At 44.8% G+C, this 20,994-nt stretch overlaps 1 long non-coding RNA gene across 4 annotated transcripts; it reads right to left on the reverse strand.

The window, feature by feature from the left end:
* Nucleotides 1–3,637: 3,637 nt before the first annotated feature.
* LOC135372281 (uncharacterized) lies at nucleotides 3,638–20,994 on the reverse strand. 4 transcript variants are annotated; one of them, XR_010415935.1, is made up of 4 exons: nucleotides 20,821–20,994; nucleotides 10,137–10,283; nucleotides 3,859–4,130; nucleotides 3,638–3,804 (listed from the first exon to the last, which is right to left on the reverse strand). It is a non-coding gene; the product is annotated as an uncharacterized LOC135372281 (long non-coding RNA). The 4 variants fall into 4 exon arrangements; XR_010415936.1 differs by having other exon boundaries at nucleotides 3,638–3,982; nucleotides 20,821–20,991; XR_010415933.1 differs by having other exon boundaries at nucleotides 3,638–4,130; nucleotides 20,821–20,989.

Below are 20,994 nucleotides of genomic sequence, written 5' to 3' on the forward strand. Positions count from 1 at the left end.
CAAAATGACATTTTGATCAACTTTGGTTCTCAATAACACTTGATATAAAACTGATATCAGAGACGTCATAATCTAATTATTTTGTATGCATATTATTAATATCCCCGAGTGTGGGACCCGGATCTCGTTCCCCTGTTGCTCCCCTGGTCGTCGCGTTTGCTCAAATCCTCGTCCAACCGGCCCTCACAGACGCCAAAATGACATTTTGATCAACTTTGGTTCTCAATAACACTTGATATAAAACTGATATCAGAGACGTCATAATCTAATTATTTTGTATGCATATTATTAATATCCCCGAGTATGGGACCCGGATCTCGTTCCCCTGTTGCTCCCCTGGTCGTCGCGTTTGCTCAAATCCTCATCCAACCGGCCCTCACAGACGCCAAAATGACATTTTGATCAACTTTGGTTCTCAATAACACTTGATATAAAACTGATATCAGAGACGTCATAATCTAATTATTTTGTATGCATATTATTAATATCCCCGAGTATGGGACCCGGATCTCGTTCCCCTGTTGCTCCCCTGGTCGTCGCGTTTGCTCAAATCCTCATCCAACCGGCCCTCACAGACGCCAAAATGACATTTTGATCAACTTTGGTTCTCAATAACACTTGATATAAAACTGATATCAGAGACGTCATAATCTAATTATTTTGTATGCATATTATTAATATCCCCGAGTATGGGACCCGGATCTCGTTCCCCTGTTGCTCCCCTGGTCGTCGCGTTTGCTCAAATCCTCGTCCAACCGGCCCTCACAGACGCCAAAATGACATTTTGATCAACTTTGGTTCTCAATAACACTTGATATAAAACTGATATCAGAGACGTCATAATCTAATTATTTTGTATGCATATTATTAATATCCCCGAGTATGGGACCCGGATCTCGTTCCCCTGTTGCTCCCCTGGTCGTCGCGTTTGCTCAAATCCTCATCCAACCGGCCCTCACAGACGCCAAAATGACATTTTGATCAACTTTGGTTCTCAATAACACTTGATATAAAACTGATATCAGAGACGTCATAATCTACTTATTTTGTATGCATATTATTAATATCCCCGAGTATGGGACCCGGATCTCGTTCCCCTGTTGCTCCCCTGGTCGTCGCGTTTGCTCAAATCCTCATCCAACCGGCCCTCACAGACGCCAAAATGACATTTTGATCAACTTTGGTTCTCAATAACACTTGATATAAAACTGATATCAGAGATGTCATAATCTAATTATTTTGTATGCATATTATTAATATCCCCGAGTGTGGGACCCGGATCTCGTTCCCCTGTTGCTCCCCTGGTCGTCGCGTTTGCTCAAATCCTCATCCAACCGGCCCTCACAGACGCCAAAATGACATTTTGATCAACTTTGGTTCTCAATAACACTTGATATAAAACTGATATCAGAGACGTCATAATCTACTTATTTTGTATGCATATTATTAATATCCCCGAGTGTGGGACCCGGATCTCGTTCCCCTGTTGCTCCCCTGGTCGTCGCGTTTGCTCAAATCCTCATCCAACCGGCCCTCACAGACGCCAAAATGACATTTTGATCAACTTTGGTTCTCAATAACACTTGATATAAAACTGATATCAGAGACGTCATAATCTAATTATTTTGTATGCATATTATTAATATCCCCGAGTATGGGACCCGCATCTCGTTCCCCTGTTGCTCCCCTGGTCGTCGCGTTTGCTCAAATCCTCATCCAACCGGCCCTCACAGACGCCAAAATGACATTTTGATCAACTTTGGTTCTCAATAACACTTGATATAAAACTGATATCAGAGACGTCATAATCTAATTATTTTGTATGCATATTATGAATATCCCCGAGTATGGGACCCGGATCTCGTTCCCCTGTTGCTCCCCTGGTCGTCGCGTTTGCTCAAATCCTCATCCAACCGGCCCTCACAGACGCCAAAATGACATTTTGATCAACTTTGGTTCTCAATAACACTTGATATAAAACTGATATCAGAGACGTCATAATCTAATTATTTTGTATGCATATTATTAATATCCCCGAGTATGGGACCCGGATCTCGTTCCCCTGTTGCTCCCCTGGTCGTCGCGTTTGCTCAAATCCTCGTCCAACCGGCCCTCACAGACGCCAAAATGACATTTTGATCAACTTTGGTTCTCAATAACACTTGATATAAAACTGATATCACGGATGTCGTCTAATCACCTTCTTTGGAATACCTTCCCATTCTTTGCAATCACACACGTTCCCTTGTGCCTCATATTCACCAACGCCGAGACGCCGAAGTGCACTCTTTTTACCCTGTCTCCCTTACCCTTTCTGTATCAAAGCTTCGTTGCTGATTCGTGAGTATCTGTTCATCTCGTCCTGTGTTCGTCCTGTGTTTTTCCCCTCAAACTCAAGGCAATGTTAATATCAATTCAACACCACCTAGCTTGCCTGGTCCTGCTATGTTCGCCAGCCGGATGGCAGATGCCAAAATGAAGTTTTGTTCAACTTTGGTTAAGCAATAACATCAGACATAAAATTGATATCAGAGATGTCATAATCTAATTATTTAATATGCCAAAGCATCGAACCCGGATCTCGTTCCCCTGATACACCGCTGGACGGCGAGTTTACTCAAATCCTCGTCCAGCCGGATGTCACAAACGCCAAAATGACAATCACTATGACAATTGATATCACAGATGCCAAAGTATCGGACCCGGGTCTCGTTCCCCTGTTGCTCCCCTGAACTGCGCGTTTGCTCAAATCCTCGTCCAGCCGGCCGTCACAGACGCCAAAATAACATTTTGACCAACTTTGGATTGCAATAACACTTGATATAAAAAATTATTTAGTCTATAGTATTAATATCCCAGAGTATCGAACCCGGGTCTCGTTCCAGTGTTACACCCCTGGTCGGCGACTTTGCTGAAATCCGCGTCCTGCGGGCCGTCAGAGCCGACATCTTGATCCGCAATAACACAAACTTCCTTTCGAACTCTGTGAGATTTTCGACCACGGTTTCGACGCACGCGTATTACGATAACAGTGGAAGGAGGGAGCCTCGTCTGGGACGCATCTTTGAAGGAGCTGGGTGCATTAGGGTTGACATTCACACGTTGTGCGGTGGTTGATATACGGCCTGGACGACGTACTGACTCAAATTAGGCGATGACATTTCAAAAATTTCAAATTGTCAAAAAATCATGATCCAAAAATAAGCCCCAGAAATCGACGAATTCCCAATAGGCGTAATGCAATAAAATTCATTTCACTTGGGTGCACTAGATTTATATTCTGCTACTGACTGTTTCCAGGAGTTCTTTGCATGGTGTTCTTACTTGTTAGACGAAGACAAATTTTGCTGTTCATTTGCTGGTGTGCACGTCCCGTAGCGTCGCTACCCGCAAAGCAAAGCAGTTCGGTATAGCAGTAGAGCGCGCCGACGGGAGGGTGACCGCGAATGGGTACATCACATAACCCAGAGACATTCCTTGTGATCAAAACATGTTACATGTACGAAAACAACTTTCAAAATGCAATTGGCTAGAAAGACTGGATTGAGAGCCGTTTCTCGTCGCATGCTGCAGGTATGGTCCCTGAGCTACCAAGACAACACCATTGCTGGGCTAGTACACTTTTCTTGCGTGTGTGTATGTGTGTGTGGGGCATGCATCACAATTTATTCTGGACTTTCATATCAAGCCTAGCAACAGCAATCAGCTAGACGGCATCCTCTTCTATAACTTGCGTGGCTCTTGTGCGTGAGTTCCGTTGGCTTCCAGCGCAGGAGGTTTCAACACTGCTGGTGCTCGAATTCGCTGCATAGTGGACGTGGCTGCTTAGTAGACGCACCGAAAGGTGTGCACAGTCACCTTGTACTTCTGCTGCGATGTCCTTGTTAGTCCCTGTACGTCAGTGGAGTGTGCAGCTGGTGTTTGAAGACGACATCGTGGGCTGGTCCTGGTATTTTCGGCAGTGTTCTTGCCTGAATGGAAACTGAGCGTACCAATTAGGTCGATGACAGTAAGGCACGCATGGCTATGGTCATGTCCACTATATAAAGGTCTCCTAGACTCCGTGGCTCTTCTGGCGCCGTTCAAATCCGCTGTGTCATAGCCCCAAGGGTGTTTGTGGCTCTCATGTCCTGGAAACGCCCATATCAAACAAGTATTACAGTATTTTCTCGTGTTCGACAGTCTCGTTTCGCCAATTTTCACTCCCGAACCACTTACAATTGCGACAGAGCTGGCCCCAGCAGGAAAAAAGAAAAACATCGTTGGGACGACGGTTTTCGCATGCGATTCGTTCTGAGCTCGTTTGCTTCGCATGTCTCAGACCACAGTCACACAAGCGTTTCAGCCTTATCAAAGCACAAGACCCACGGAACGATTACCCGTAATCAATGAGGAATAAAATACCACTACAGTTTCGGAACTGATGAGGGCAGCAGCGACTGTCGCTTAGTAGTCCTTTAGCGATTCTATAGAAAAGTGTAAAAGCAAACTTAGTTTTGCTGTGCTGGTAAGTCACTGCAATATAGCGTTGAACGCTTTTGGTGTGGGGAATCGAACAGTACAGAATGGCCTGGTGAGATGTGACCCTTTACCGGAACGCTGCGAATAACATATGACAGCGACAGAGGACGTTCACTTTTCCGGATACGCGAGTCAGAATGACCTAGGTTCTGAAAGATTGTTCCCCGTACTTGCTGTTCGGATACAAATAACGAATTCCGTATAACCGAACGAAGCTCAATGGTAGCAGGTGTGCTCCTGGGAATGCAGTCCGGACGACCAGTTTTTCTGATATCTGAACTCCGGATAAGGGAGACATGACTAATTCCTAAAAATCTGGTTTCCAATTGATAATTCTTGATTGGATTTTGGAAGACAACGCGTTATATTTCACTACATCACCGCCAGCAATGGGGTAGATGAAACTCCACAATCATCATTAAAATGATTGTGTTTTTGTTGTTCTATGATTAAATTCGCGTGGAGGTCCATGCTTCTTCAGGTCGTACCTGAAGAAGCGTAGACCTCCACGCGAAAGCAATAGGATAGCCGTTAGGAGGGAGTCCTTCTCTTTGGTAGTCAAGGGCCTTCGGGCCACAGGTGGGTCACATGCTGCCCCCGGGCCGCGTGTTTGAGACCCCTGCTTTAAAATACACGAATATATTCTCAAAATTCCGATAAGATAGGCCGTGCCGATGACTGGGTCGCAGGATCTGAGTTTCCAAATTAATATGTGAGAGCCTACTTTGTTTTATTTATTTACTTATTTCTCTTAACACATTCCCCCAATACTGAACAGGCGCTCTACATGCAGATGCGAAGAAACGCTCTAGAGAAACGACAGAATTTACTCTCTTCTTATCGTTGCTTTACCCTCAGAAATATTTTACGTGCCCGCTCTAGCAACGTCTTTCTGCACGAGTCTTGTGTCCTGCTTCTAGGTGTCTCCATGGTATACCAGCATACCCTTCAGGACGGCACGTCGTCTCATGCACGCTCCCAAACCCGGGGCGCTGCACCCTACCCCCCTTCCCAAAAGTGAGGTGGATGCCCGAATGTACATGTTTATGTACAGCACAAAGCGCATTACCGAGACTAAAGCAAATTTTTCGCTCGACATCCGTGTTACGCACAAGGAACTACATGCCTTCAAAGTAACTTGAAAAATAGATATTGATACAAATATTTAAGTTCACTAGGCCCTTTCAAAGAATTTGCAAGATAGCAAATTACACGCAAAAGTATTTGGGATACGTAACTGAAATACCCTACTCAATTCACTGTACACGTCTGCGCTCATGTGTCCAGCCAGCATTTATTCGTTGTGATTTTGGTTTCCATGCTGCGCGCCGTAGAGGTTGCATGGTTGAGACCGAATGTTATGCACACCCAATGTAATTTTGACGCCGTACTTCAAGGGCAATGTGAATTTCGTGTCTACTTCTGCACAGTGTTGCGCGAAATTTTCAATATCTTGAAACCCTCGCGGTATGGCTTCCAATAATAAATCGAGTATCTCTCTCCTGCATAGATTGTCCTATTTGAGTCTGATACCTATACCGCGGCTGCCTTTTCTGACTTCGGTCGGAGCTTCGGGTCAACTTGTTGTCATCTGCTAATTAATCTACTAATTAGCGACTTGCGTTACTGAAGACAAATCCCGCCAAAAGCCTCATTGGCCGGCGGGTGTTCTCTTGTTTATGTACGTTGCCCTGGATGTGAAATAGTTGAGAGAGGAACTCATATTACAAGTTTAAAATTAACGTGGTTTTGGTCTTGATTGTTGCTTAGTTTTATGAAAAGAATTCGGAATCGTGAGTTGATCAGCTCCCGTGGCATAGTGGTTAGGATGATCGCTTTCCACGCAGAGACTGGGAGGTGACACGGGTTCGAATCCTGTCACCGGCTGTGCTGTCTCAGGTTTCCCTGGGTTTTCCGAACACTTTCCGGACTAATGCCGGCACAGTTCCCCCTGAAGCCGGCCCAGGACGCATACTAATCCTCCTGTCCTCCACTCTTTCCTGCTGTCTTCTAAATTAGCTCTTTAATTAACAAATTTTAGGCCAAAGCGAGATAGCAGAATGACAGACCAGTGAAATGGCATGGCCCGTTGAAAATCATTCTATCTTATAAAAATCCAGAAAAGAGCGCGTGAAATATCCATCACTGAATTTCGGCACGCAAATCAGCCGAAACTGAAAAAGCGCATTATCTACAGAGATGAAGGGTTATCTGGGCTGGAAATCGTTTTTCTGGACAGGAGATCTGCACCTACTCCAGTCATCTCCATCGCACCAAATCACGTGACCCCCTGACGTGAAATGAGCTCTGTGTTCCATGCTTTGCTCCATCGCTGCGGTTTCGGTTTGGGCTCATTTGCGTACCAAATCCCAGGATGTATATTTAACGCTCGTCCGTGTTTCCGAATTTGTTAGATGTGGAATGGCTTTCAACGAGGATAGTCTAATTCTGCTATATCGCTTTTAACACCAGTCCGAGAAAAGGGGCCCGATCTGGCGGGCGGTCCACGTGGCATGCATGCATTTCCCGTTTTTTACAGTCCTGTAGCGGGTCAATAAATAGAAATAGGGTCGTAAATTTTCTTTGGCGGGTACATACTGGTGTGTATATGTCATTACAGCAAAAATAGTAAAAATCGAGTTATCCCCTTATTGCATACAGAGGTTCAATTAGTGAGTCGTCTTGTAGTTGCATACAGGGCGTTTCGCAAAACGTGTCATTCGGACTTGATAAGAAAATGGGGCGAGGGAAAACTACGAGGTAAACGGCATTTGTGTAGCAGCTAAATTTGCCACCTTGCAAAAATATTTTCATTTGATTTTGATTAAAAGAAATTGAATTTCTTTAATTGAACTTCAAAATTTTCCAAGAAAACAACGTTTTTTTTTTTTTTTGCAGAATTAGAGAGCCACTAGCGAACTTAGTCAGATCCACAAAGAAATCCGCTCGATACTGCAAATGGAACGGACAAAAAAATGTCCCGAAATTGAAGCTTCAAAGTTTCGGGTATACAACGGCGCACCAAATCAGTCGCAAAGGTGCGAGTGACTTGGTGCGATGTAACCCTCAGAACTGCGTGCTGGCGAACGCTGAGAGTATGGCGTTCGCCAGCACGCATTATCTCTCGCCTTAACTTTAAGTTGTCTGACCCTGAACTTGCGTGTAATCGAGCCAGGGGGAACGGAAGAGTCAAGAGTGAACTGAACATGATATGCTCGAGAATGTTATATGGACGCTGGTAAGCGAAGCGGGAGCGATAACTGGAATACAATGCCTATCACCCGAGTCATAAATGGGTAGCACCTTCGAAATTCGCATAAGCGTCACAAAAAAGGTGTACGGCTCTCGTTTTAACAAATCAGGGCAGATAACGATATCATTCGAGACGATAGTTGGATAGAAGCGTGCTATGTGGTGAAGTTCGTTTCTAAGAGAGTATGCTGACTACACCACGCTGTGTAGGGAATGGGGATCAAGATGGCGGGCGGCGGAGAGTGGTGTGTCAGAGGCTGACACCACCCGTAGAACCAGACGTGTGAGCCTTCCTCTTCGCCTCCCCCTCCCCCACCCCCTTTCATCCTTCCACCGGGCAACGTGCCGCCAATCAAGGCAGGCAGATCACTCGAAATCTCTACGTCACCCCCCTCCCCCCCTTTTTCATCGCTGCGCTGTGCTCATTAGTAAATCTAAACACACCTCCGGGCCTCGAGAACACAGAGCAGAGGCGGGCTAGGACCGGGCCTGAGCATGGAAACAGTTGGGTACGGGCTGGGCCCGGGCTGGAAATCTATAGAAGACGTCGGGCCCGGGCCGGGTGGGGACGGTGCAGCTGGGCCCGGGCCGGGCACGGGCCTGAAAATCAGGCCCACGCAGTGCTCTAGCAGTCATCTCCCGAATTTGTCGGACGCTCTACCGCTCCTCCACGCGGGCCTCTGCACTCGCTACGCATCGTGCGTTCGTCGTGTTCCTGAACTTCCGGCAGCGTCGTTGGCGTCGTCGCGCACTTTCGCCTGACGACAAGCATAGCTTGCGAGAAGCAAGTCACATCATCCTCTTTGTCATTCGCATTATCGGTATCAATTGAACTTTCATCCCTACTACTTTCGTAAAGATCCATGCCGTCAATGGTGAACGCAACAAAGAAACAGATGACAGGCCATGTGACGGGCAGACAGCCGCAGGAGCAATACGTAGCAGACGACACTCGCGAGGCGTATGCGCATGCTCGCCGTCGAGAGCGGAAGAAGAGAGTTGAGGGCGGTTCTGGCTCGGCCTCTCGCAGCAAGAGCCAAAAAAGTGCTCTTGGGGCGAGAGAACTGCTCCGTAGTGCATCATCCGAACACACGGCTCTTGCTCTGACCGCACCACCCAAATTTACCGCTCGGGTTCGGGGCAGAAAAAAGTGCCCCAAATGCATCACCCGAAATCACCATTGGCTATGTTGCATCACGTGCTTCGCGACTGCATGCATCGTAACCGAAGAAATCGAAAATAGAATTCGACAAGGTTGCTCTTTCTGCCGATCCTTGTGGAACTGCGAATTTCGACAGCGCTCCTAGCGGTACCTGCACACAACTCTTGAGACGGCCACGTTGCCCGATTCTAATTCACGGAAGCAGATGTCTTCGCTGAAGGGAATCCTGGTCGCCCTCTTTATTTTGTTACGCTGAGTAATGGTTTCTACGATTTTTCTGTAGCGTTCACACACACAAGTGTGCCACTGTGCGCAACCGGAAGTTCGTCAGGTAAGTAGACAACCAGCTACGTCTGCAAATACCACTTAGGTTTATCTGCACACACCCTGAGTTATAGAGGCCGTTTTTATTTATCCTTTACATAATTTTTACATTAAAACTATGTTTCAGGTGGGATTCCCGCCAACCAGACACCCTGTTTCAAAAACGTATGTACTGTGGGGGACACAGTTGTCTATAATCAGCACTCCGTGGTTTATCTCGTCTGAAATCTCCAGGTGTTGCAAGACTTTCTTTCCAGTAATAAACGCCTGCAGCACATGCTCTACCTTCACATACAATATTGGGACAACACTCCAATCGCAACAGAGGTAATATGGGACGGCGAAGTACTGAGAGGCGAATTTGACTAACCGTGTCCCCAATAGTGCATACCTGCCGGACGCCTAATTACCTAACGTTCATTAAGTCCCAGATAGCAGAATCGGAGCCAGCCGTTATTTAAATCCACCCTGTCGCTTCAATATCCTGGAGCGAGCACTTACATTGTTATATATATAAATCGCCAAATTTTGCTATGCAAATGCGCCGAAAGTGAAACCACGAACTTTTCGTGCACAAACCCAGGAAAAGGCGTTCGCGTCGGAGGGCCACGTGTTTTGTCGCGATGGAGCTGATTGGAATAAATTCTGATCGATTGACCAGATAGAGCGCTTTGCGGCCCAGATAAGAAAAAAGTACTTTAATATTTATTATTTCGGGACTCAGAATTAGCACTAAAAAGTCCATCTAATAGGCAAGGGAGCCCCGAGGCGATCCCAATTTTGTTTCTTTTACTTTTGACGTTCATATCGGCGAAAGAAATCAGACCGATTCTGTATACGGCAGTTTCCTCAAAGCTGTTAAAAAGAATCCACTTACCTGCATCGAAAAAACGTGCTGTGCATCCAACACCATCTGTCGTCGGATCTCGATATCCTGGAACTCCTATAGGCGCTGTCTCATCCTGCCAGGTTGACGTGGCATAGTTCTGCGCTGACGAAACCACGGATCAACAGTGTATCCTTGCTGCAGCAAATGGAAGGATGCGTCTGAGACTTATGGTTTATAATTATTGTCCACTGATAATAGCGCAAGCAACTACGAACTTTGTTTACAACGCGCACGATTGTCAGCTACATTTCGAGACAAAGAAAAAGAAAATATCCTTCTGTATGTACGTTTTTTTAGTCCGGTGGATCGGGATTGAAATTTCTTTGATTCGACGGCACTTTGAAAGTTCAAATGCTTCGCAAGATTAAATTTATTTGTCAACTTTCCATGAACTATTTATCGAATTACAGTTTCTATTCAGCATGAACTGTCATCGGGTACCTCTTGCTCAGCATGCTGTCTTCGTCATCGGTTATCGATTTCTTCTAGTACCTTATATTAGCAGGACAACCTTCCATACTACATGCCTCGACTATGTTCGTTTTCACAACACGTATTTAGGCCGCATTCATCCAGGCAAGAATAGAAAGAGTTGCCATTGCAGATTAGGAAGTTTCTAGGAACCCACACGGCTCCTGCTTCCATCAAGAGCAGCATTCAGGGACACCCCCTCTGAAACCCGGCTTGACCTGATAGCAGAGGACTACGCAAGGAAGCTAAGTTTACAGGGTGGTGCGTGAGTACGTGAGGAGGAACTGATCTGGGCAGGGAGAGGAGGACATATCTGAGGCGAACAATTCCCTTTTCGCGCCCCGACCTGATAACACCGATAACACGCCCGGGAGCATTCGCATAAGATAAAGAATAAGGCGTGATGTATAACTGTGGAAACGAGCATGAGACTTTCCAGATATCGGGAGATTGCCGGATGAAATTGGCAGGTTGGCGCCTGTGATAGCCTTCTGGACGACAAATTCACTAAATGCGAGTTCTAAGAGTGCAGCAAGGACAGCAGCTACGGTCCGCAGACGATACACAGACTACGTAATTTTATGACGATACCATCAGTATCAAATTGGTATCAAGAGTTATTACGAGCTAAAATAGAGGAAACTGACAAATTGGTGCCAGTGAGTGCCTCTTGGGCGACGATTTTGCAAAATGTCTGAAATATATAGATTGGGCTGGTTGGTGTAAATCCACAAGCGACCAAAGAACAAACACGAAACAACAACAGAGCGACATGTGTCTGGTCTTGTCTCCTGTTTGTTCTTTGGTCGCTTGAAAATGAATGATTTGACCAAACGCTACTTCGCGGGCTCTGGCAAGGGAATCAGGTATGGGCCGCGGACTCATAGCTATTAAGCATGGATACACAGACTACGTAATTAAGTGATGACATCTTCGATATCACGTTTATATCCAGAATTATTACTAAATGAAATGGAAGATACGGACAGTTTGGCGTCTCCGAGTGCTGTGGCGATGCGAGTGGCAAAAGTTTGATCAAACGCGACTTCTTTGGACCAGATATTTTGGAGCAGAACTAAATACCAGATTTGGAGATAACGCTAAACAAGTGCTACGCGCCCTCGAGTACATTATTTATTTCTCGCTCAAGATGAAGTAATGCTTAGATCAGGGCAATCAGGGCTCTCACACACGCGGGCCGCATGTGCATGGCTTGCAGTCAGCTATTCTGTGTCCCGAGGGCTCTTGACCACTAAATAGAATAAAGCTGCCCCCCCCACACACGCACGCCAATGATGAAGAAGTGGGAATGAAACCAGGTTTTCAGGCATTGTTTTTACCCTTGCTCGATGCAGTGTTGCTCCTGTCGACGTTAGGAAGGACATTCACATTCGAGCAGTTCTTGTGACTCATGAACCTCAGCTAGTAGTTATAGCGATTAGCGATCTGGTCTGAACGTGCATTTTGATAAGCTACACTGTAAGTAATATGATAATTGAGAAGTTATAGTGGAGACAAGTGCAGAGAATGACATCATCTTAATTATTACACTAAGTTTATGGGCTTACAGCATAGCAGCAGCCTCTCGCCAAACGCGTTTTGGAGTGGCCAGTTCTGACTGGGTCGGGACTAACCTCTCCATATTTTTCTTTCTTTTCCAATCCAATCCAGCAGCCTCTCCGGATATCATGCGCGAAAAACTGTATACTGAGCACAGAGAGGCGCAGCGAAAAAAAAAAAGGAAAAAAAATAGATGGAGTCGTTATGTTCGAGGGTCATTGTGCGAATATTTTTAATTATTTCTCTTTCCCTGATTTCCTTTTTCTTTTTCATGTTGAAAATGCAAGCAAAATCAGCAATACAGTGTGTAAACCGACAATTTCAGTGCTCCTGGACGTTGGGATAATCGTTCGTGAAGAACTATGTACGAAGAACTTGCAACGCCTTTCAAATTTTCAATGTCTAATTTGGAAAAGAAGCTCATTTTTCTCTGCTGGTGTGTCAAGTGAAGTTTCTCATTGACGAATTGTATATGCGAATGCCTAATAACTATACCGCTCAGCTGTTTACGCTAAGGTACTTTGCTATAATTGCGGTCCTTTCCAGGGTGATTACCCCCACCCCCCAGGGAGGTGTACACTCCCCCTGAATTTTTCCAACCACAACCCTGTAATTCATGAGATTTCCCGATACACCTTGGCCACCAATGCATATACGCATAGATATGTATCCATATAGATATACCACCCTATGGTTCTCTCCACTCGAAATCACGCAGACATCTTATCACGCCGGGTACCGCATCTTGGCTTCTATGCGCATTGATGATAGTGCCAGCCGCAACAACAATGACAAAGAAGAAATTGTCGTTCCTCTTCGCTGCTGATACGAGTTGCGCAACGGACCAAAGGCTGATACCTTCCGTTTGAATTCAGCGTGAGAGAGCCGCGACGGCAAGGAAAAAAACTTGCCAAGATACGGGGCACAAAAGTGAACTTGCACAGCAAATCGCCGGCAGTCCGAACATTTACACGGCAACAGACACCTACGGGCACTGGTGCTAAAGTCTGAGGAGAAGACATCATAGATGAAAATACATATCCGTTACAACAACAACAACAAATAGTTCATGACTATGGCCTGGGGTTGTTCACCGCTTGAGAACATATCGTTACGAAGCCGTTTGAATTTCACTGTTCATGGTAATCAACCAATTTTTCTCGAAGTACAGCACGCATAAACAAGTCCATGGTATGCTTACACCTCGACCTGCAAGAAATGACCCACAGTGACCCTAGAAGTCTGCCCAGGACGCACATTTCCCCAGGGCGTCAGTCGTGACGTGGCCCCTATACGTGAGGCCGACAACGGCAAGCCCTTTCACCATCACCATCGCCACCACCACCACCACAGTATCCTTCTGAAACATTGCATCACTTGCCAACTTCTTTGAGAAAAGTAAAAAGTAACCTTTCTGCAACCCCGATGATGGCAGGGGCACCCATGGAATACACCACAAAGAGTCACTGGTGTATTCTGCATAGCGAAGCCATTATCAACGACTTATACTAGGCCCTTGTACTGGGATTTTGACAGTGGTGACCGCAAAATTTGGAAGAGGCGCCAGCAGAGCCCTCTAAAACGGGCAAAACCCTTTGTATCATGGTGTCAAAGGCATATTCGAGACGGCTTATGCTATTGCCCTTCCCACTGGGATTGTAACGGAGGCGACCGCAAAATCCGTAAAAGACCGCAGCAGAGCCCTTTAGAACGGGCAAAACCTCTTTAATCATGGTTCCAAATAGATATTATCAACGGCTTATGATGCTCTTCTACAGGGATCGCAACAGAAGCGACCACCAAATGCGGAAAAGGCAGCAACAGAGTCCTTTAAAACGTACGAAACCCCTTGTGTCATGGTACCAAAGGCATATTAATGACGGCTTACGCTGTGCCTTTCTACCGGAATTGCGCAAGAGGAGACCGCATAATTTGGATACGGCAGCAGCAAGGCCTTAAAAAACGGGCGAAACTCCCTGTATCATGGAGCGAAAGAAAGAAAGTTACCAGTGTCTTGTGCAATCCTATTCTGCTGGAGTTATAACACAGGCGATCGCCAAATTCGGCAAACGTGGCAGCAGAGGCCTCTTAAACGAGCAAAACCCCTTGTGTCATGCTGTCACAGTCATATTATCAACAACTTATACTATGTCATTCTACCGAGATCATAACACAGGCGACCGCAAATATCGGGAAAAGGATGCAGCATAGCCCTTCAGAACGGGCGAGACTTCTTGTATCATGCTGCCGATGACATGTCATGAATGGCTTGTGCAATGCCGTTCTACTGGGATTGTAACAGAGACTACCGCAAAATACAGAAAATGCGGCAGCAGAGCCCTTTAAAACGGTCGATACCCCTTGTATCATAGTTCCAAAGTCATATAAGTATACGCAACGGGTTATGCATGCTATTGCCGTTCTACTGGAATTATAACGGATGCGGCCGCAAACTCCATAAAAGGCTACAGCAGAGCCCTTTAAAACGGACAAAAAACCCTTTAATCATGGTGGCCGACATTTTACACACCTATAAAGACGCGACGGCTTATGTTATGCCCCTCTCCTGTGATTGCATCGGAAACCACCGCAAAATTTGGAAAAGGCGGCAGCAGGGCCCTTTACAATGACTCAAATGACGTGTATCATTGTGCCAAAAAGATACTCTGAACGGCTTGTACTGGGATTGTAACAGAGGATACCGCAACGCTCAGCAGCAGATCGAGCCCTTTAAAACGTGCGAAGCCCCTTTAATCCTGGTGCCAGGCCGTACATGGAGAGGTCGCGTTTGAAGAAACTGCTTCCGAAACGACACTCCCTAAGCAAAAAGCGTCCTAAGCTGATTTTGTAGTATGTATATGAGAAAGTAAGATCACGGGGCTTGAACCCCGTATCTTGTTCCCCTGTTGCATCCTGAGAGGGCGCGTTTTAAAAATCGCTTCCAAAATGGCACTCGAAATGGCCAAATGGCCTATTTCATCAACTTCGGGGCTTAATATATTTTTATATAACAATAATATTAAAGACGTCCAAAGCTGATTTTCTAATGTGTATATCTGAAACTAAGATCATGGAGTTTGAACCACGTACCTTGTTCTCCTGTTGCACCATAACAGGTCGAGTTTGACAAAATCGCTTCCAAACCGGCGCTCGAAATGGCCATTGGCCAATTTCATCAACTTCGGGACTTAATATCATTCGATATAACAATAATATTAAAGATGTCCTAAGCTAATTTTGTAATATGTATATGTCAAAGAAAGATCACGGGGTTTGAACCCCGTACCTTGTTCCCCTGTTGCACCCTGAGAGGTCACGTTTGACAAAATCGCTTCCAAAACGGCACTCGAAATGGCCAAGTGGCAAATTTCGACAACTTCGAGGCTTATTATTATTTGATATAAAAATAATATTAAAGATGTCCTAAGCTGATTTTGTAGTATGTATATGTGACAGTTAGATCACGGGGTTTCAACCCCGTACCTTGTTCCCCTGTTGCACCCTGAGAGGTCGGGTTTCACAAAATGGCTTCCAAACCGGCACTCGAAATGGCCAAATGGCCAATTTCGTCAACTTCGGGGCTTAATATCATTTGATATAAAAATAATATTAAATATGTCCTAAGCTGATTTTGTAGTACGTATATGTGAACATAAGATCACGGGGTTTGAACCCCGTACCTTGTTCCCCTGTTGCACCCTGAGAGGTCGGGTTTGACAAAATCGCTTCCAAAACGGCACTCGAAATGGCCAAGTGGTCAATTTCGTCAACTTCGGGGCTTAGTATTATTTGATATAAAAATAATATTAGAGATGTCCTCAGCTAATTTTGTAATATGTATATGTGAAAGTAAGATCACGGGGTTTGAACCCCGTATCTTGTTCCCCTGTTGCACCCTGAGAGGTCGCGTTTGACAAAATCGCTTCCTAAACGGCACTCGAAATGGCCAAGTGGCCAATTTCGTCAACTTTGAGACTTAATATCATTTGATATAAAAATAATACTAAAGATGTCCGAAGCTAATTTCGTAATATGTATATGTGAAAGTAAGATCACGGGGTTTGAACCCCGTATCTTGTTCCCCTGTTGCACCCTGAGAGGTCGGGTTTCACAAAATGGCTTCCAAACCGGCACTCGAAATGGCCAAATGGCCAATTTCGTCAACTTCGGGGCTTAATATCATTTGATATAAAAACAATATTAAATATGTCCTAAGCTGATTTTGTAATATGTATATGTGAAAGTAAGATCACGGGGTTTGAACCCCGTATCTTGTTCCCCTGTTGCACCCTGAGAGGTGGCGTTTGACAAAATCGCTTCCTAAACGGCACTCGAAATGGCCAAGTGGCCAATTTCGTCAACTTTGAGACTTAATATCAGTTGATATAAAAATAATACTAAAGATGTCCTAAGCTAATTTCGTAATACGTATATGTGAACGTAAGATCACGGGGTTTGAACCCCGTATCTTGTTCCCCTGTTGCACCCTGAGAGGTCGGATTTGACAAAATGGCTTCCAAACCGGCACTCGAAATGGCCAAATGGCCAATTTCATCAACTTCGGGGCTTAATATCATTTGACATAAAAATAATATTAAATATGTCCTAAGCTGATTTTGTAGTATGTATATGTGAACATAAGATCACAGGGTTTGAACCCCGTATCTTGTTCCCCTGTTGCACCCTGAGAGGTCGGGTTTGACAAAATGGCTTCCAAACCGGCACTCGAAATGGCCAAATGGCCAATTTCGTCAACTTCGGGGCTTAATATCATTTGATATAAAAATAATATTAAATATGTCCTAAGCTGATTTTGTAGTACGTATATGTGAACATAAGATCACGGGGTTTGAACCCCGTACCTTGTTCCCCTGTTGCACCCTGAGAGGTCGGGTTTGACAAAATCGCTTCCAAAACGGCACTCGAAATGGCCAAGTGGCAAATTTCGTCAACTTCGAGGCTTAATATTATTTGATATAAAAATAACATTAAAGATGTCCTAAGCTGATTTTGTAGTATGTGTATGTGAGAGTAAGATCACGGGGTTTGAACCCCGTATCTTGTTCACCTTTTGCACCCTGAGAGGTCGGGTTTTACAAAATGGCTTCCAAACCGGCACTCGAAATGGCCAAATGGCCAATTTTGTCAACTTCGGGGCTTAATATCATTTGATATAAAAATAATATTAAATATGTCCTAAGCTGATTTTGTAGTACGTATATGTGAACATAAGATCACGGGGTTTGAACCCCGTACCTTGTTCCCCTGTTGCACCCTGAGAGGTCGGGTTTGACAAAATCGCTTCCAAAACGGCACTCGAAATGGCCAAGTGGTCAATTTCGTCAACTTCGGGGCTTAGTATTATTTGATATAAATATAATATTAGAGATGTCCTCAGCTAATTTTGTAATATGTATATGTGAAAGTAAGATCACGGGGTTTGAACCCCGTATCTTGTTCCCCTGTTGCACCCTGAGAGGTCGCGTTTGACAAAATCGCTTCCTAAACGGCACTCGAAATGGCCAAGTGGCCAATTTCGTCAACTTTGAGACTTAATATCATTTGATATAAAAATAATACTAAAGATGTCCGAAGCTAATTTCGTAATATGTATATGTGAAAGTAAGATCACGGGGTTTGAACCCCGTATCTTGTTCCCCTGTTGCACCCTGAGAGGTCGGGTTTCACAAAATGGCTTCCAAACCGGCACTCGAAATGGCCAAATGGCCAATTTCGTCAACTTCGGGGCTTAATATCATTTGATATAAAAATAATATTAAATATGTCCTAAGCTGATTTTGTAATATGTATATGTGAAAGTAAGATCACGGGGTTTGAACCCCGTATCTTGTTCCCCTGTTGCACCCTGAGAGGTGGCGTTTGACAAAATCGCTTCCTAAACGGCACTCGAAATGGCCAAGTGGCCAATTTCGTCAACTTTGAGACTTAATATCAGTTGATATAAAAATAATACTAAAGATGTCCTAAGCTAATTTCGTAATACGTATATGTGAACGTAAGATCACGGGGTTTGAACCCCGTATCTTGTTCCCCTGTTGCACCCTGAGAGGTCGGGTTTGACAAAATGGCTTCCAAACCGGCACTCGAAATGGCCAAATGGCCAATTTCATCAACTTCGGGGCTTAATATCATTTGACATAAAAATAATATTAAATATGTCCTAAGCTGATTTTGTAGTATGTATATGTGAACATAAGATCACAGGGTTTGAACCCCGTATCTTGTTCCCCTGTTGCACCCTGAGAGGTCGGGTTTGACAAAATGGCTTCCAAACCGGCACTCGAAATGGCCAAATGGCCAATTTCATCAACTTCGGGGCTTAATATCATTTGACATAAAAATAATATTAAATATGTCCTAAGCTGATTTTGTAGTATGTATATGTGAACATAAGATCACGGGGTTTGAACCCCGTATCTTGTTCCCCTGTTGCACCCTGAGAGGTCGGGTTTGACAAAATCGCTTCCAAAACGGCACTCGAAATGGCAAAGTGGCTAATTTCGTCAACTTCGGGGCTCAATATCATTCGATATAAAAATATTAAAAATGTCCTAAACTAATTTTATAATATGTATATGTGAAAGTAAGATCACGGGGTTTGAACCCCGTATCTTGTTCCCCTGTTGCACCCTGAGAGGTCGCGTTTGACAAAATCGTTTCCAAAGCGGCACTCGAAATGGCCGAGTGGCCAATTTCGTAAACGTCGGGGCTTATTATAATTTGATATAAAATTAATATTAAAGATGTCCTAAGCTGATATTATAATATGTATACGTGAAAGTAAGATCACGGGGTTAGAACCCATTATCTTCCCCTGTTGCTCCCTGAGAGGTCGCGTTTGACAAAATCGCTTCCAAAACGGCCAAATGGCGAATTTCATCATCCTAAGCTGATTATATAATGTAATGTATATGTGTATGTATATGTGAAAGTACGATCACGGGGTTTGAGCCCCGTACCTTGTTCTCCTGTTGCACCCTGAAAGGTCGCGTTTGACAAAATCACTTCCAAAACGGCACTCGAAATGGACAGTTTTATCAAGTTGTATAGTTTAATATAAAAGCGATATAAAATACAAGAGGGTATCATTTGTATATTACTCACTGAAAATAAAGTTGTCTGTTCTGTCAGCCACTTCGAGTTCTGGAAAAAATGACAGTTCTCGTTTCGAATCCTTCAGACCGGCCGTACAGTCTCAGCGCATGCGTATTACGATAATACTGGGACTTAGTCCGTCGAGCGCCTAGGAGGGGAACCCTGTCTGAGTCGCAACTTTGAAGGCCCTGGGTGCATCAGGATTAACACTCACACATCGTGCCGTGGTTGGTATGTCGCCTGGAGGACGTACTGAACGAAAATAGGTGATGACATTTGCAGAATTTGACTGCTTTTGTCGAAAAATCGTAGTCTAAACATGGGCGATGTGCAAAAATAGACGGAATCCCCATAGGCGCAATGCATTAAAATTCATTTGGCCAGGGTGCACTAGGCTTATATCCTGCTGGTGCCTTTCATGTCTCCAGGGGTTCTTTACATGGTGTTCTTCTCTATTAGGCGATGACAATATTAAAAAATTTATTCTGTTTTGCTGTTAATTGGCATAAACGCTGTCTCCCATTGAATTAACATCCTGTAAGGCAGCTTCCCGCATAGCGGCTGAGTATAGTGACGGAGTGCGCCGGCGGGGGGGTGACCGCGAATTTTGGGATTGTGCCAGATAGAAAACGAACGTTGAGCTTTCAGTTCATATTTTACAGCATTATCGGCTCTGTGTTATCTGTCAGATCACTACCTATAAGGTACCCTTCGTTCATAGTTACCCCAATTTCCATGCGCCTCCGTCTTGAGTTTAGCCAACTTCTGTACTTAGTTTGTGAAAGCAACAACAAAGGGGTGTAGTTCCGTATCGCGACCACTCGTTTTTAAAAATTACTGAAACGGTTAGGAAAGTAAATATTGCATAGAAGTGGAAGAAGATCATATACTGAATCGAGAAATGTAAGAATTATAAAATTCTGTGGACTAGGAGTTTTTTTATATGCATTTAAACAACCCCATCTGATTCACTTTTAGCGCAGGAGAAACACGGGAATGCTAAGCCTAACGGATTCGAAACTTGCCGTCTTGCGAAAGGTAGGGTCGTTGAAATGGGCTAAATCACCTCACTTTAGTGAGGTTAGGTTAAGTTAGGTTCTACAGATTAAGGGGGGTCTGGGGGGGCGCCCCCCCCCCCCAGGCACGCACTAGGCGGTGCGGGCGTCGAGACTGCCTCGGGCTAGGTCGGTAAGGTCCTCAGCCAAGATGGCGGAACGCCATCAAGTAACCGGCGATAAAATTTAATTTAGACGTTTTACGCAATATACGAGGGACATTCCTGTTGAATTTCGTTACTAATTACTTCCTCTTTCACGTAAAAGCGTTAGATTTTAGTTTTTATTCGTTTTTCTTTAAAGAAAGCCAGTGGTCCCGATACGGAACTACATCCCAACAAAGAATTTGAAAAGAGGTTTCAAGTCTAGGCGATTGCATTGACAACTGTAGCGTGGGACAAGCGCAATGCTTGCCAACATCACGCTTGAAAAATTGTACTGACAATGAGGACTTATAGCGTACGGCTTACCTGCAGCAAAGTCAACTAGCAGGACGACCCTCCTGCGACGACAGAACGGCTACCATACTCTTCGATCCATTCGCGGGGTACCCGTCCCAACATCATCCAGTGTTGTGCGTCTCGGGCTGCACGAACGCCGATCATGCCGCTCGCGTTGTTATGCTTCTTCTTCTTCGAAAAAGT

Source organism: Ornithodoros turicata, unplaced genomic scaffold (genome assembly GCF_037126465.1).
Source record: "Ornithodoros turicata isolate Travis unplaced genomic scaffold, ASM3712646v1 Chromosome137, whole genome shotgun sequence".
Classification (NCBI taxonomy): Eukaryota; Metazoa; Arthropoda; class Arachnida; order Ixodida; family Argasidae; genus Ornithodoros; species Ornithodoros turicata.